We start from the raw sequence: 12,027 nt of genomic DNA, 5'->3' as shown, positions 1-12,027 counted from the left end.
ATGCTTCTATTATAAAATAAAGGTTTTGTGATGGGTGAACATACAGTATAAAAACTGCTATGAAATGCTATGTTTACATTCGAAGCAATCATGATGAAAGGAAAAACTGTTATATAACCTTGTGTAATCTTCCTGGCATGACTCAGTTTGGAGAAAGTTAGGTTGAAGATCCAAAGGATTGTTGGCTTTCAATTTCTGGGGCTTTCTCTCTCTTCTACTACAGGAGAGAAGATTAATGAGCCCTAGCCTTCCACTGAACAATAAAACTAAAATTAACAATACTTACCTGCAATGCAGCAGCAGATACTAAGGTGTTCATGATTTTCATGGACTCACCTTAAATTCCAATGAAATTTAGAATGAGAAAGTACCTGTAGCTAATTAAAGCATATTCATTTGAAATCATTATAGTAATCCGAAATTGGAAACACATTCATCTTCCAAGTTGGCCGAAATAGCTCAGCTGGGAGAGCGTTAGACTGAAGATCTAAAGGTCCCTGGTTTGATCCCGGGTTTCGGCATGTTTGAACAGGTGTTTTTTGAAGTGAAAAGCTCAAACTGGAAGTAATTTCAAGATGAAATTCCATAATGTCATCCACCAATTTTTCTTAGCAAAGAAGAATATTCAGCCCCATCTTTCAAATAATCAGAACATTTCATTTAATAACACTGTCCAGAAATACAGGAAAAAAGTGTCCATGATTTCAGTAGTCCGGGCTTGACTGTTTATGCAATTGTAATTATCTCAATGATAAAATTTCTCATCATTTTGCATCAATGCTTCTATTATAAAATAAAGGTTTTGTGATGGGTGAACATACAGTATAAAAACTGCTATGAAATGCTATGTTTACATTCGAAGCAATCATGATGAAAGGAAAAACTGTTATATAACCTTGTGTAATCTTCCTGGCATGACTCAGTTTGGAGAAAGTTAGGTTGAAGATCCAAAGGATTGTTGGCTTTCAATTTCTGGGGCTTTCTCTCTCTTCTACTACAGGAGAGAAGATTAATGAGCCCTAGCCTTCCACTGAACAATAAAACTAAAATTAACAATACTTACCTGCAATGCAACAGCAGATACTAAGGTGTTCATGATTTTCATGGACTCACCTTAAATTCCAATGAAATTTAGAATGAGAAAGTACCTGTAGCTAATTAAAGCTTATTCATTTGAAATCATTATAGTAATCCGAAATTGTGAATACATTCATTTTCCAAGCTGGATGAAATAGCTCAGCTGGGAGAGCATTAGACTAAAGATATAAAGGTCCCTGGTTCAATCCTGGGTTTTGGCATGTTTGAACAGGTGTTTTTTTAAGTGAAAAGCTTAAACTGGAAGTAATTTCAAGATGAAATTCCATAATGTCATTCACCAATTTTTCTTAGCAAAGAAGAATATTCAGCCCCATCTTTCAAATAATCAGAACATTTCATTTAATAACACTGTCCAGAAATACAGGATAAAAAGTGTCCATGATTTCAGTAGTCCGGGCTTGACTCTTTATGCAATTGTAATTATCTCAATGATAAAATTTCTCAGCATTTTGCATCAATGCTTCTATTATAAAAAAAAGGTTTTTTGATGGGTGAACATATAGTATAACAACTGCTATGAAATGCTATGTTTACATTCAAAGCAATCATGATGAAAGGAAAAACTGTTATATAACCTTGTGTAATCTTCCTGGCATGACTAAGTTTGGAGAAAGTTAGGTTGAAGATCCAAAGGATTGTTGGCTTTCATATTCTGGGGCTTTCTCTCTCTTCTACTACAGGAGAGAAGATTAATGAGCCCTAGCCTTCCACTGAACAATAAAACTAAAATTAACAATACTTACCTGCAATGCAACAGCAGATACTAAGGTGTTCATGATTTTCATGGACTCACCTTAAATTCCAATGAAATTTAGAATGAGAAAGTACCTGTAGCTAATTAAAGCTTATTCATTTGAAATCATTATAGTAATCCGAAATTGTGAATACATTCATCTTCCAAGCTGGCTGAAATAGCTCAGCTGGGAGAGTGTTAGACTGAAGATCTAAAGGTCCCTGGTTCGATCCCGGGTTTCGGCATGTTTGAACAGGTGTTTTTTGAAGTGAAAAGCTCGAACTGGAAGTAATTTCAAGATGAAATTCCATAATGTCATCCACCAATTTTTCTTAGCAAAGAAGAATATTCAGCCCCATCTTTCAAATAATCAGAACATTTCATTTAATAACACTGTCCAGAAATACACGATAAAAAGTGTCCATGATTTCAGTAGTCCGGGCTTGACTCTTTATGCAATTGTAATTATCTCAATGATAAAATTTCTCAGCATTTTGCATCAATGCTTCTATTATAAAATAAAGGTTTTGTGATGGGTGAACATACAGTATGAAAACTGCTATGAAATGCTATGTTTACATTCGAAGCAATCATGAGAAAAAGAAAAACTGTTATATAACCTTGTGTAATCTTCCTGGCATGACTCAGTTTGGAGAAAGTTAGGTTGAAGATCCAAAGGATTGTTGGCTTTCAATTTCTGGGGCTTTCTCTCTCTTCTACTACAGGAGAGAAGATTAATGAGCCCTAGCCTTCCACTGAACAATAAAACTAAAATTAACAATACTTACCTGCAATGCAGCAGCAGATACTAAGGTGTTCATGATTTTCATGGACTCACCTTAAATTCCAATGAAATTTAGAATGAGAAAGTACCTGTAGCTAATTAAAGCTTATTCATTTCAAATCATTATAGTAATCCGAAATTGTGAATACATTCATCTTCCAAGCTGGCCGAAATAGCTCAGCTGGGAGAGCGTTAGACTGAAGATCTAAAGGTCCCTGGTTCGATCACGGGTTTCGGCATGTTTTAACAGTTGTTTTTTGAAGTGAAAAGCTCGAACTGGAAGTAATTTCAAGATGAAATTCCATAATGTCATCCACCAATTTTTCTTAGCAAAGAAGAATATTCAGCCCCATCTTTCAAATAATCAGAACATTTTATTTAATAACACTGTCCAGAAATACACGATAAAAAGTGTCCATGATTTCAGTAGTCCGGGCTTGACTCTTTATGCAATTGTAATTATCTCAATGATAAAATTTCTCAGCATTTTGCATCAATGCTTCTATTATAAAATAAAGGTTTTGTGATGGGTGAACATACAGTATAAAAACTGCTATGAAATGCTATGTTTACATTCGAAGCAATCATAATGAAAGGAAAAACTGTTATATAACCTTGTGTAATCTTCCTGGCATGACTAAGTTTGGAGAAAGTTAGGTTGAAGATCCAAAGGATTGTTGGCTTTCATATTCTGGGGCTTTCTCTCTCTTCTACTACAGGAGAGAAGATTAATGAGCCCTAGCCTTCCACTGAACAATAAAACTAAAATTAACAATACTTACCTGCAATGCAGCAGCAGATACTAAGGTGTTCATGATTTTCATGGACTCACCTTAAATTTTAATGAAATTTAGAATGAGAAAGTACCTGTAGCTAATTAAAGCTTATTCATTTGAAATCATTATAGTAATCCGAAATTGTGAATACATTCATCTTCCAAGCTGGCCGAAATAGCTCAGCTGGGAGAGCATTAGACTGAAGATCTAAAGGTCCCTGGTTCGATCCCGGGTTTCGGCATGTTTGAACAGGTGTTTTTTGAAGTGAAAAGCTCGAACTGGAAGTAATTTCAAGATGAAATTCCATAATGTCATCCACCAATTTTTCTTAGCAAAGAAGAATATTCAGCCCCATCTTTCAAATAATCAGAACATTTTATTTAATAACACTGTCCAGAAATACAGGAGAAAAAAATGTCCATGATTTCAGTAGTCCGGGCTTGACTCTTTATGCAATTGTAATTATCTCAATGATAAAATTTCTCAGCATTTTGCATCAATGCTTCTATTATAAAATAAAGGTTTTGTGATGGGTGAACATACAGTATAAAAACTGCTATGAAATGCTATGTTTACATTCGAAGCAATCATGAGAAAAAGAAAAACTGTTATATAACCTTGTGTAATCTTCCTGGCATGACTCAGTTTATAGAAAGTTAAGTTGAAGATCCAAAGGATTGTTGGCTTTCAATTTCTGGGGCTTTCTCTCTCTTCTACTACAGGAGAGAAGATTAATGAGCCCTAGCCTTCCACTGAACAATAAAACTAAAATTAACAATACTTACCTGCAATGCAGCAGCAGATACTAAGGTGTTCATGCTTTTCATGGACTCACCTTAAATTCCAATGAAATTTAGAATGAGAAAGTACCTGTAGCTAATTAAAGCTTATTCATTTGAAATCATTATCATAATCCGAAATTGTGAATACATTCATCTTCCAAGATGGCCGAAATAGCTCAGCTGGGAGAGCGTTAAACTGAAGATCTAAAGGTCCCTGGTTTGATCCCGGGTTTCAGCATGTTTGAACAGGTGTTTTTTGAAGTGAAAAGCTCGAACTGGAAGTAATTTCAAGATGAAATTCCATAATGTCATCCACCAATTTTTCTTAGCAAAGAAGAATATTCAGCCCCATCTTTCAAATAATCAGAACATTTCATTTAATAACACTGTCCAGAAATACAGGATAAAAAGTGTCCATGATTTCAGTAGTCCGGGCTTGACTCTTTATGCAATTGTAATTATCTCAATGATAAAATTTCTCATCATTTTGCATCAATGCTTCTATTATAAAATAAAGGTTTTGTGATGGGTGAACATACAGTATAAAAACTGCTATTAAATGCTATGTTTACATTCGAATCAATCATGATGAAAGGAAAAACTGTTATATAACCTTTTGTAATCTTCCTGGCATGACTCAGTTTGGAGAAAGTTAGGTTGAAGATCCAAAGGATTGTTGGCTTTCAATTTCTGGGGCTTTCTCTCTCTTCTACTACAGGAGAGAAGATTAATGAGCCCTAGCCTTCCACTGAACAATAAAACTAAAATTAACAATACTTACCTGCAATGCAGCAGCAGATACTAAGGTGTTCATGATTTTCATGGACTCACCTTAAATTCCAATGAAATTTAGAATGAGAAAGTACCTGTAGCTAATTAAAGCTTATTCATTTGAAATCATTATAGTAATCCGAAATTGGAAATACATTCATCTTCCAAGTTGGCCGAAATAGCTCAGCTGGGAGAGCGTTAGACTGAAGATCTAAAGGTCCCTGGTTTGATCCCGGGTTTCGGCATGTTTGAACAGGTGTTTTTTGAAGTGAAAAGCTCAAACTGGAAGTAATTTCAAGATGAAATTCCATAATGTCATCCACCAATTTTTCTTAGCAAAGAAGAATATTCAGCCCCATCTTTCAAATAATCAGAACATTTCATTTAATAACACTGTCCAGAAATACAGGATAAAAAGTGTCCATGATTTCAGTAGTCCGGGCTTGACTCTTTATGCAATTGTAATTATCTCAATGATAAAATTTCTCATCATTTTGCATCAATGCTTCTATTATAAAATAAAGGTTTTGTGATGGGTGAACATACAGTATAAAAACTGCTATGAAATGCTATGTTTACATTCGAAGCAGTCATGATGAAAGGAAAAACTGTTATATAACCTTGTGTAATCTTCCTGGCATGACTCAGTTTGGAGAAAGTTAGGTTGAAGATCCAAAATGTTGTTGGCTTTCAATTTCTGGGGCTTTCTCTCTCTTCTACTACAGGAGAGAAGATTAATGAGCCCTAGCCTTCCACTGAACAATAAAACTAAAATTAACAATACTTACCTGCAATGCAGCAGCAGATACCAAGGTGTTCATGATTTTCATGGACTCACCTTAAATTCCAATGAAATTTAGAATGAGAAAGTACCTGTAGTTAATTAAAGCTTATTCATTTGAAATCATTATAGTAATCCGAAATTGTGAATACATTCATCTTCCAAGCTGGCCGAAATAGCTCAGCTGGGAGAGCGTTAGACTGAAGATCTAAAGGTCCCTGGTTCGATCCCGGGTTTCGGCATGTTTGAACAGGTGTTTTTTGAAGTGAAAAGCTCGAACTGGAAGTAATTTCAAGATGAAATTCCATAATGTCATCCACCAATTTTTCTTAGCAAAGAAGAATATTCAGCCCCATCTTTCAAATAATCAGAACATTTCATTTAATAACACTGTCCAGAAATACAGGATAAAAAGTGTCCATGATTTCAGTAGTCCGGGCTTGACTCTTTATGCAATTGTAATTATCTCAATGATAAAATTTCTCAGCATTTTGCATCAATGCTTCTATTATAAAATAAAGGTTTTGTGATGGGTGAACATACAGTATAAAAACTGCTATGAAATGCTATGTTTACATTCGAAGCAATCATGATGAAAGAAAAAACTGTTATATAACCTTGTGTAATCTTCCTGGCATGACTCAGTTTGGAGAAAGTTAGGTTGAAGATCCAAAGGATTGTTGGCTTTCAATTTCTTGGGCTTTCTCTCTCTTCTACTACAGGAGAGAGGATTAATGAGCCCTAGCCTTCCACTGAATAATAAAACTAAATTTAACAATACTTACCTGCAATGCAGCAGCAGATACTAAGGTGTTCATGATTTTCATGGACTCACCTTAAATTCCAATGAAATTTAGAATGTGAAAGTACCTGTAGCTAATTAAAGCTTATTCATTTGAAATCATTATAGTAATCCGAAATTGTGAATACATTCATCTTCCAAGCTGGCTGAAATAGCTCAGCTGGGAGAGTGTTAGATTGAAGATCTAAAGGTCCCTGGTTCAATTCTGGGTTTTGGCATGTTTGAACAGGTGTTTTTTGAAGTGAAAATCTCGAACTGGAAGTAATTTCAAGATGAAATTCCATAATGTCATCCACCAATTTTTCTTAGCAAAGAAGAATATTCAGCCCCATCTTTCAAATAATCAGAACATTTCATTTAATAACACTGTCCAGAAATACAGGCTAAAAAGTGTCCATGATTTCAGTAGTCCGGGCTTGACTCTTTATGCAATTGTAATTATCTCAATGATAAAATTTCTCAGCATTTTGCATCAATGCTTCTATTATAAAATAAAGGTTTTGTGATGGGTGAACATACAGTATAAAAACTGCTATGAAATGCTATGTTTACATTCGAATCAATCATGATGAAAGGAAAAACTGTTATATAACCTTGTGTAATCTTCCTGGCATGACTCAGTTTGGAGAAAGTTAGGTTGAAGATCCAAAGGATTGTTGGCTTTCAATTTCTGGGGCTTTCTCTCTCTTCTACTACAGGAGAGAAGATTAATGAGCCCTAGCCTTCCACTGAACAATAAAACTAAAATTAACAATACTTACCTGCAATGCAGCAGCAGATACTAAGGTGTTCATGATTTTCATGGACTCACCTTAAATTCCAATGAAATTTAGAATGAGAAAGTACCTGTAGCTAATTAAAGCTTATTCATTTGAAATCATTATAGTAATCCGAAATTGTGAATACATTCATCTTCCAAGTTGGCCGAAATAGCTCAGCTGGGAGAGCGTTAGACTGAAGATCTAAAGGTCCCTGGTTTGATCCCGGGTTTCGGCATGTTTGAACAGGTGTTTTTTGAAGTGAAAAGCTCAAACTGGAAGTAATTTCAAGATGAAATTCCATAATGTCATCCACCAATTTTTCTTAGCAAAGAAGAATATTCAGCCCCATCTTTCAAATAATCAGAACATTTCATTTAATAACACTGTCCAGAAATACAGGATAAAAAGTGTCCATGATTTCAGTAGTCCGGGCTTGACTCTTTATGCAATTGTAATTATCTCAATGACAAAATTTCTCATCATTTTGCATCAATGCTTCTATTATAAAATAAAGGTTTTGTGATGGGTGAACATACAGTATAAAAACTGCTATGAAATGCTATGTTTACATTCGAAGCAGTCATGATGAAAGGAAAAACTGTTATATAACCTTGTGTAATCTTCCTGGCATGACTCAGTTTGGAGAAAGTTAGGTTGAAGATCCAAAATGTTGTTGGCTTTCAATTTCTGGGGCTTTCTCTCTCTTCTACTACAGGAGAGAAGATTAATGAGCCCTAGCCTTCCACTGAACAATAAAACTAAAATTAACAATACTTACCTGCAATGCAGCAGCAGATACTAAGGTGTTCATGATTTTCATGGACTCACCTTAAATTCCAATGAAATTTAGAATGAGAAAGTACCTGTAGCTAATTAAAGCTTATTCATTTGAAATCATTATAGTAATCCGAAATTGTGAATACATTCATCTTCCAAGCTGGCCGAAATAGCTCAGCTGGGAGAGCGTTAGACTGAAGATCTAAAGGTCCCTGGTTCGATCCCAGGTTTCGGCATGTTTGAACAGGTGTTTTTTGAAGTGAAAAGCTCGAACTGGAAGTAATTTCAAGATGAAATTCCATAATGTCATCCACCAATTTTTCTTAGCAAAGAAGAATATTCAGCCCCATCTTTCAAATAATCAGAACATTTCATTTAATAACACTGTCCAGAAATACAGGATAAAAAATGTCCATGATTTCAGTAGTCCGGGCTTGACTCTTTATGCAATTGTAATTATCTCAATGATAAAATTTCTCAGCATTTTGCATCAATGCTTCTATTATAAAATAAAGGTTTTGTGATGGGTGAACATACAGTATAAAAACTGCTATGAAATGCTATGTTTACATTCGAAGCAATCATGAGAAAAAGAAAAACTGTTATATAACCTTGTGTAATCTTCCTGGCATGACTCAGTTTATAGAAAGTTAGGTTGAAGATCCAAAGGATTGTTGGCTTTCAATTTCTGGGGCTTTCTCTCTCTTCTACTACAGGAGAGAAGATTAATGAGCCCTAGCCTTCCACTGAACAATAAAACTAAAATTAACAATACTTACCTGCAATGCAGCAGCAGATACTAAGGTGTTCATGATTTTCATGGACTCACCTTAAATTTTAATGAAATTTAGAATGAGAAAGTACCTGTAGCTAATTAAAGCTTATTCATTTGAAATCATTATAGTAATCCGAAATTGTGAATACATTCATCTTCCAAGCTGGCCGAAATAGCTCAGCTGGGAGAGCGTTAGACTGAAGATCTAAAGGTCCCTGGTTCGATCCCGGGTTTCGGCATGTTTGAACAGGTGTTTTTTGAAGTGAAAAGCTCGAACTGGAAGTAATTTCAAGATGAAATTCCATAATGTCATCCACCAATTTTTCTTAGCAAAGAAGAATATTCAGCCCCATCTTTCAAATAATCAGAACATTTTATTTAATAACACTGTCCAGAAATACAGGATAAAAAATGTCCATGATTTCAGTAGTCCGGGCTTGACTCTTTATGCAATTGTAATTATCTCAATGATAAAATTTCTCAGCATTTTGCATTAATGCTTCTATTATAAAATAAAGGTTTTGTGATGGGTGAACATACAGTATAAAAACTGCTATGAAATGCTATGTTTACATTCGAAGCAATCATGAGAAAAAGAAAAACTGTTATATAACCTTGTGTAATCTTCCTGGCATGACTAAGTTTGGAGAAAGTTACGTTGAAGATCCAAAGGATTGTTGGCTATCATATTCTGGGGCTTTCTCTCTCTTCTACTACAGGAGAGAAGATTAATGAGCCCTAGCCTTCCACTGAACAATAAAACTAAAATTAACAATACTTACCTGCAATGCAGCAGCAGATACTAAGGTGTTCATGATTTTCATGGACTCACCTTAAATTCCAATGAAATTTAGAATGAGAAAGTACCTGTAGCTAATTAAAGCTTATTCATTTGAAATCATTATAGTAATCCGAAATTGTGAATACATTCATCTTCCAAGCTGGCCGAAATAGCTCAGCTGGGAGAGCGTTAGACTGAAGATCTAAAGGTCCCTGGTTCGATCCCAGGTTTCGGCATGTTTGAACAGGTGTTTTTTGAAGTGAAAAGCTCGAACTGGAAGTAATTTCAAGATGAAATTCCATAATGTCATCCACCAATTTTTCTTAGCAAAGAAGAATATTCAGCCCCATCTTTCAAATAATCAGAACATTTCATTTAATAACACTGTCCAGAAATACAGGATAAAAAATGTCCATGATTTCAGTAGTCCGGGCTTGACTCTTTATGCAATTGTAATTATCTCAATGATAAAATTTCTCAGCATTTTGCATCAATGCTTCTATTATAAAATAAAGGTTTTGTGATGGGTGAACATACAGTATAAAAACTGCTATGAAATGCTATGAGCATGACTCAGTTTGGAGAAAGTTAGGTTGAAGATCCCAAATGTTGTTGGCTTTCAATTTCTGGGGCTTTCTCTCTCTTCTACTACAGGAGAGAAGATTAATGAGCCCTAGCCTTCCACTGAACAATAAAACTAAAATTAACAATACTTACCTGCAATGCAGCAGCAGATACTAAGGTGTTCATGATTTTCATGGACTCACCTTAAATTCCAATGAAATTTAGAATGAGAAAGTACCTGTAGCTAATTAAAGCTTATTCATTTGAAATTGATTATAGTAATCCAAAATTGTGAATACATTCATCTTCCAAGCTGGCCAAAATAGCTCAGCTGGGAGAGCCTTAGACTGAAGATCTAAAGATCCCGGGTTTCAGCATGTTTGAACAGGTGTTTTTTGAAGTGAAAAGCTCGAACTGGAAGTAATTTCAAGATGAAATTCCATAATGTCATCCACCAATTTTTCTTAGCAAAGAAGAATATTCAGCCCCATCTTTCAAATAATCAGAACATTTCATTTAATAACACTGTCCAGAAATACAGGATAAAAAGTGTCCATGATTTCAGTAGTCCGGGCTTGACTCTTTATGCAATTGTAATTATCTCAATGATAAAATTTCTCAGCATTTTGCATCAATGCTTCTATTATAAAATAAAGATTTTGTGAACATACAGTATAAAAACTGCTATGAAATACTATGTTTACATTTGAAGCAATCATGATGAAAGGAAAAACTGTTATATAACCTTGTGTAATCTTCCTGGCATGACTCAGTTTGGAGAAAGTTAGGTTGAAGATCCAAAGGATTGTTGACTTTCAATTTCTGGGGCTTTCTCTCTCTTCTACTACAGGAGAGAAGATTAATGAGCCCTAGCCTTCCACTGAACAATAAAACTCAAATTAACAATACTTACCTGCAATGCAGCAGCAGATACTAAGGTGTTTATGATTTTCATGGACTCACCTTAAATTCCAATGAAATTTAGAATGAGAAAGTACCTGTAGCTAAGTAAAGCTTATTCATTTGAAATCATTATAGTAATCCGAAATTGTGAATACATTCATCTTCCAAGCTGGCCGAAATAGCTCAGCTGGGAGAGCGTTAGACTGAAGATCTAAAGGTCCCTGTTTCGATCCCGGGTTTCGGCATGTTTGAACAGGTGTTTTTTTAAGTGAAAAGCTCGAACTGGAAGTAATTTCAATATGAAATTCCATAATGTCATTAACCAATTTTTCTTAGCAAAGAAGAATATTTAGCCCCATCTTTCAAATAATCAGAACATTTCATTTAATAACACTGTCCAGAAATACAGGATAAAAAGTGTCCATGATTTCAGTAGTCCAGGCTTGACTCTTTATGCAATTGTAATTATCTCAATGATAAAATTTCTCAGCATTTTGCATCAATGCTTCTATTATAAAATAAAGGTTTTGTGATGGGTGAACATACAGTATAAAAACTGCTATGAAATGCTATGTTTACATTCGAAGCAATCATGATGAAAGGAAAAACTGTTATATAACCTTGTGTAATCTTCCTGGCATGACTCAGTATGGAGAAAGTTAGGTTGAAGATCGAAAGGATTGTTGACTTTCAATTTCTGGGGCTTTCTCTCTCTTCTACTACAGGAGAGAAGATTAATGAGCCCTAGCCTTCCACTGAACAATAAAACTAAAATTAACAATACTTACCTGCAATGCAGCAGCAGATACTAAGGTGTTCATGATTTTCATGGACTCACCTTAAATTCCAATGAAATTTAGAATGAGAAAGTACCTGTAGCTAATTAAAGCTTATTCATTTGAAATCAATATAGTAATCCGAAATTGTGAATACATTCAT

At 34.8% G+C, this 12,027-nt stretch overlaps 8 non-coding genes across 8 annotated transcripts; all 8 read left to right on the top strand.

The window, feature by feature from the left end:
- Positions 1–448: 448 nt before the first annotated feature.
- Positions 449–521, top strand: TRNAF-GAA (transfer RNA phenylalanine (anticodon GAA)). The gene has a single exon. It is a non-coding gene; the product is annotated as a tRNA-Phe (tRNA).
- Positions 522–3,559: 3,038 nt separating this feature from the next.
- Positions 3,560–3,632, top strand: TRNAF-GAA (transfer RNA phenylalanine (anticodon GAA)). The gene has a single exon. It is a non-coding gene; the product is annotated as a tRNA-Phe (tRNA).
- Positions 3,633–5,116: 1,484 nt separating this feature from the next.
- TRNAF-GAA (transfer RNA phenylalanine (anticodon GAA)) lies at positions 5,117–5,189 on the top strand. Its single transcript has one exon. It is a non-coding gene; the product is annotated as a tRNA-Phe (tRNA).
- A 705-nt stretch (positions 5,190–5,894) lies between these two features.
- Positions 5,895–5,967, top strand: TRNAF-GAA (transfer RNA phenylalanine (anticodon GAA)). The gene has a single exon. It is a non-coding gene; the product is annotated as a tRNA-Phe (tRNA).
- A 1,483-nt stretch (positions 5,968–7,450) lies between these two features.
- TRNAF-GAA (transfer RNA phenylalanine (anticodon GAA)) lies at positions 7,451–7,523 on the top strand. Its single transcript has one exon. It is a non-coding gene; the product is annotated as a tRNA-Phe (tRNA).
- A 705-nt stretch (positions 7,524–8,228) lies between these two features.
- TRNAF-GAA (transfer RNA phenylalanine (anticodon GAA)) lies at positions 8,229–8,301 on the top strand. Its single transcript has one exon. It is a non-coding gene; the product is annotated as a tRNA-Phe (tRNA).
- Positions 8,302–9,006: 705 nt separating this feature from the next.
- TRNAF-GAA (transfer RNA phenylalanine (anticodon GAA)) lies at positions 9,007–9,079 on the top strand. Its single transcript has one exon. It is a non-coding gene; the product is annotated as a tRNA-Phe (tRNA).
- A 705-nt stretch (positions 9,080–9,784) lies between these two features.
- Positions 9,785–9,857, top strand: TRNAF-GAA (transfer RNA phenylalanine (anticodon GAA)). Its single transcript has one exon. It is a non-coding gene; the product is annotated as a tRNA-Phe (tRNA).
- The last annotated feature ends 2,170 nt before the right edge of the window (positions 9,858–12,027 follow it).

This window comes from Mixophyes fleayi, chromosome 3 (genome assembly GCF_038048845.1).
Source record: "Mixophyes fleayi isolate aMixFle1 chromosome 3, aMixFle1.hap1, whole genome shotgun sequence".
NCBI classification, from domain to species: Eukaryota; Metazoa; Chordata; class Amphibia; order Anura; family Limnodynastidae; genus Mixophyes; species Mixophyes fleayi.
This window is presented reverse-complemented; position numbering and strand designations above follow the sequence as displayed.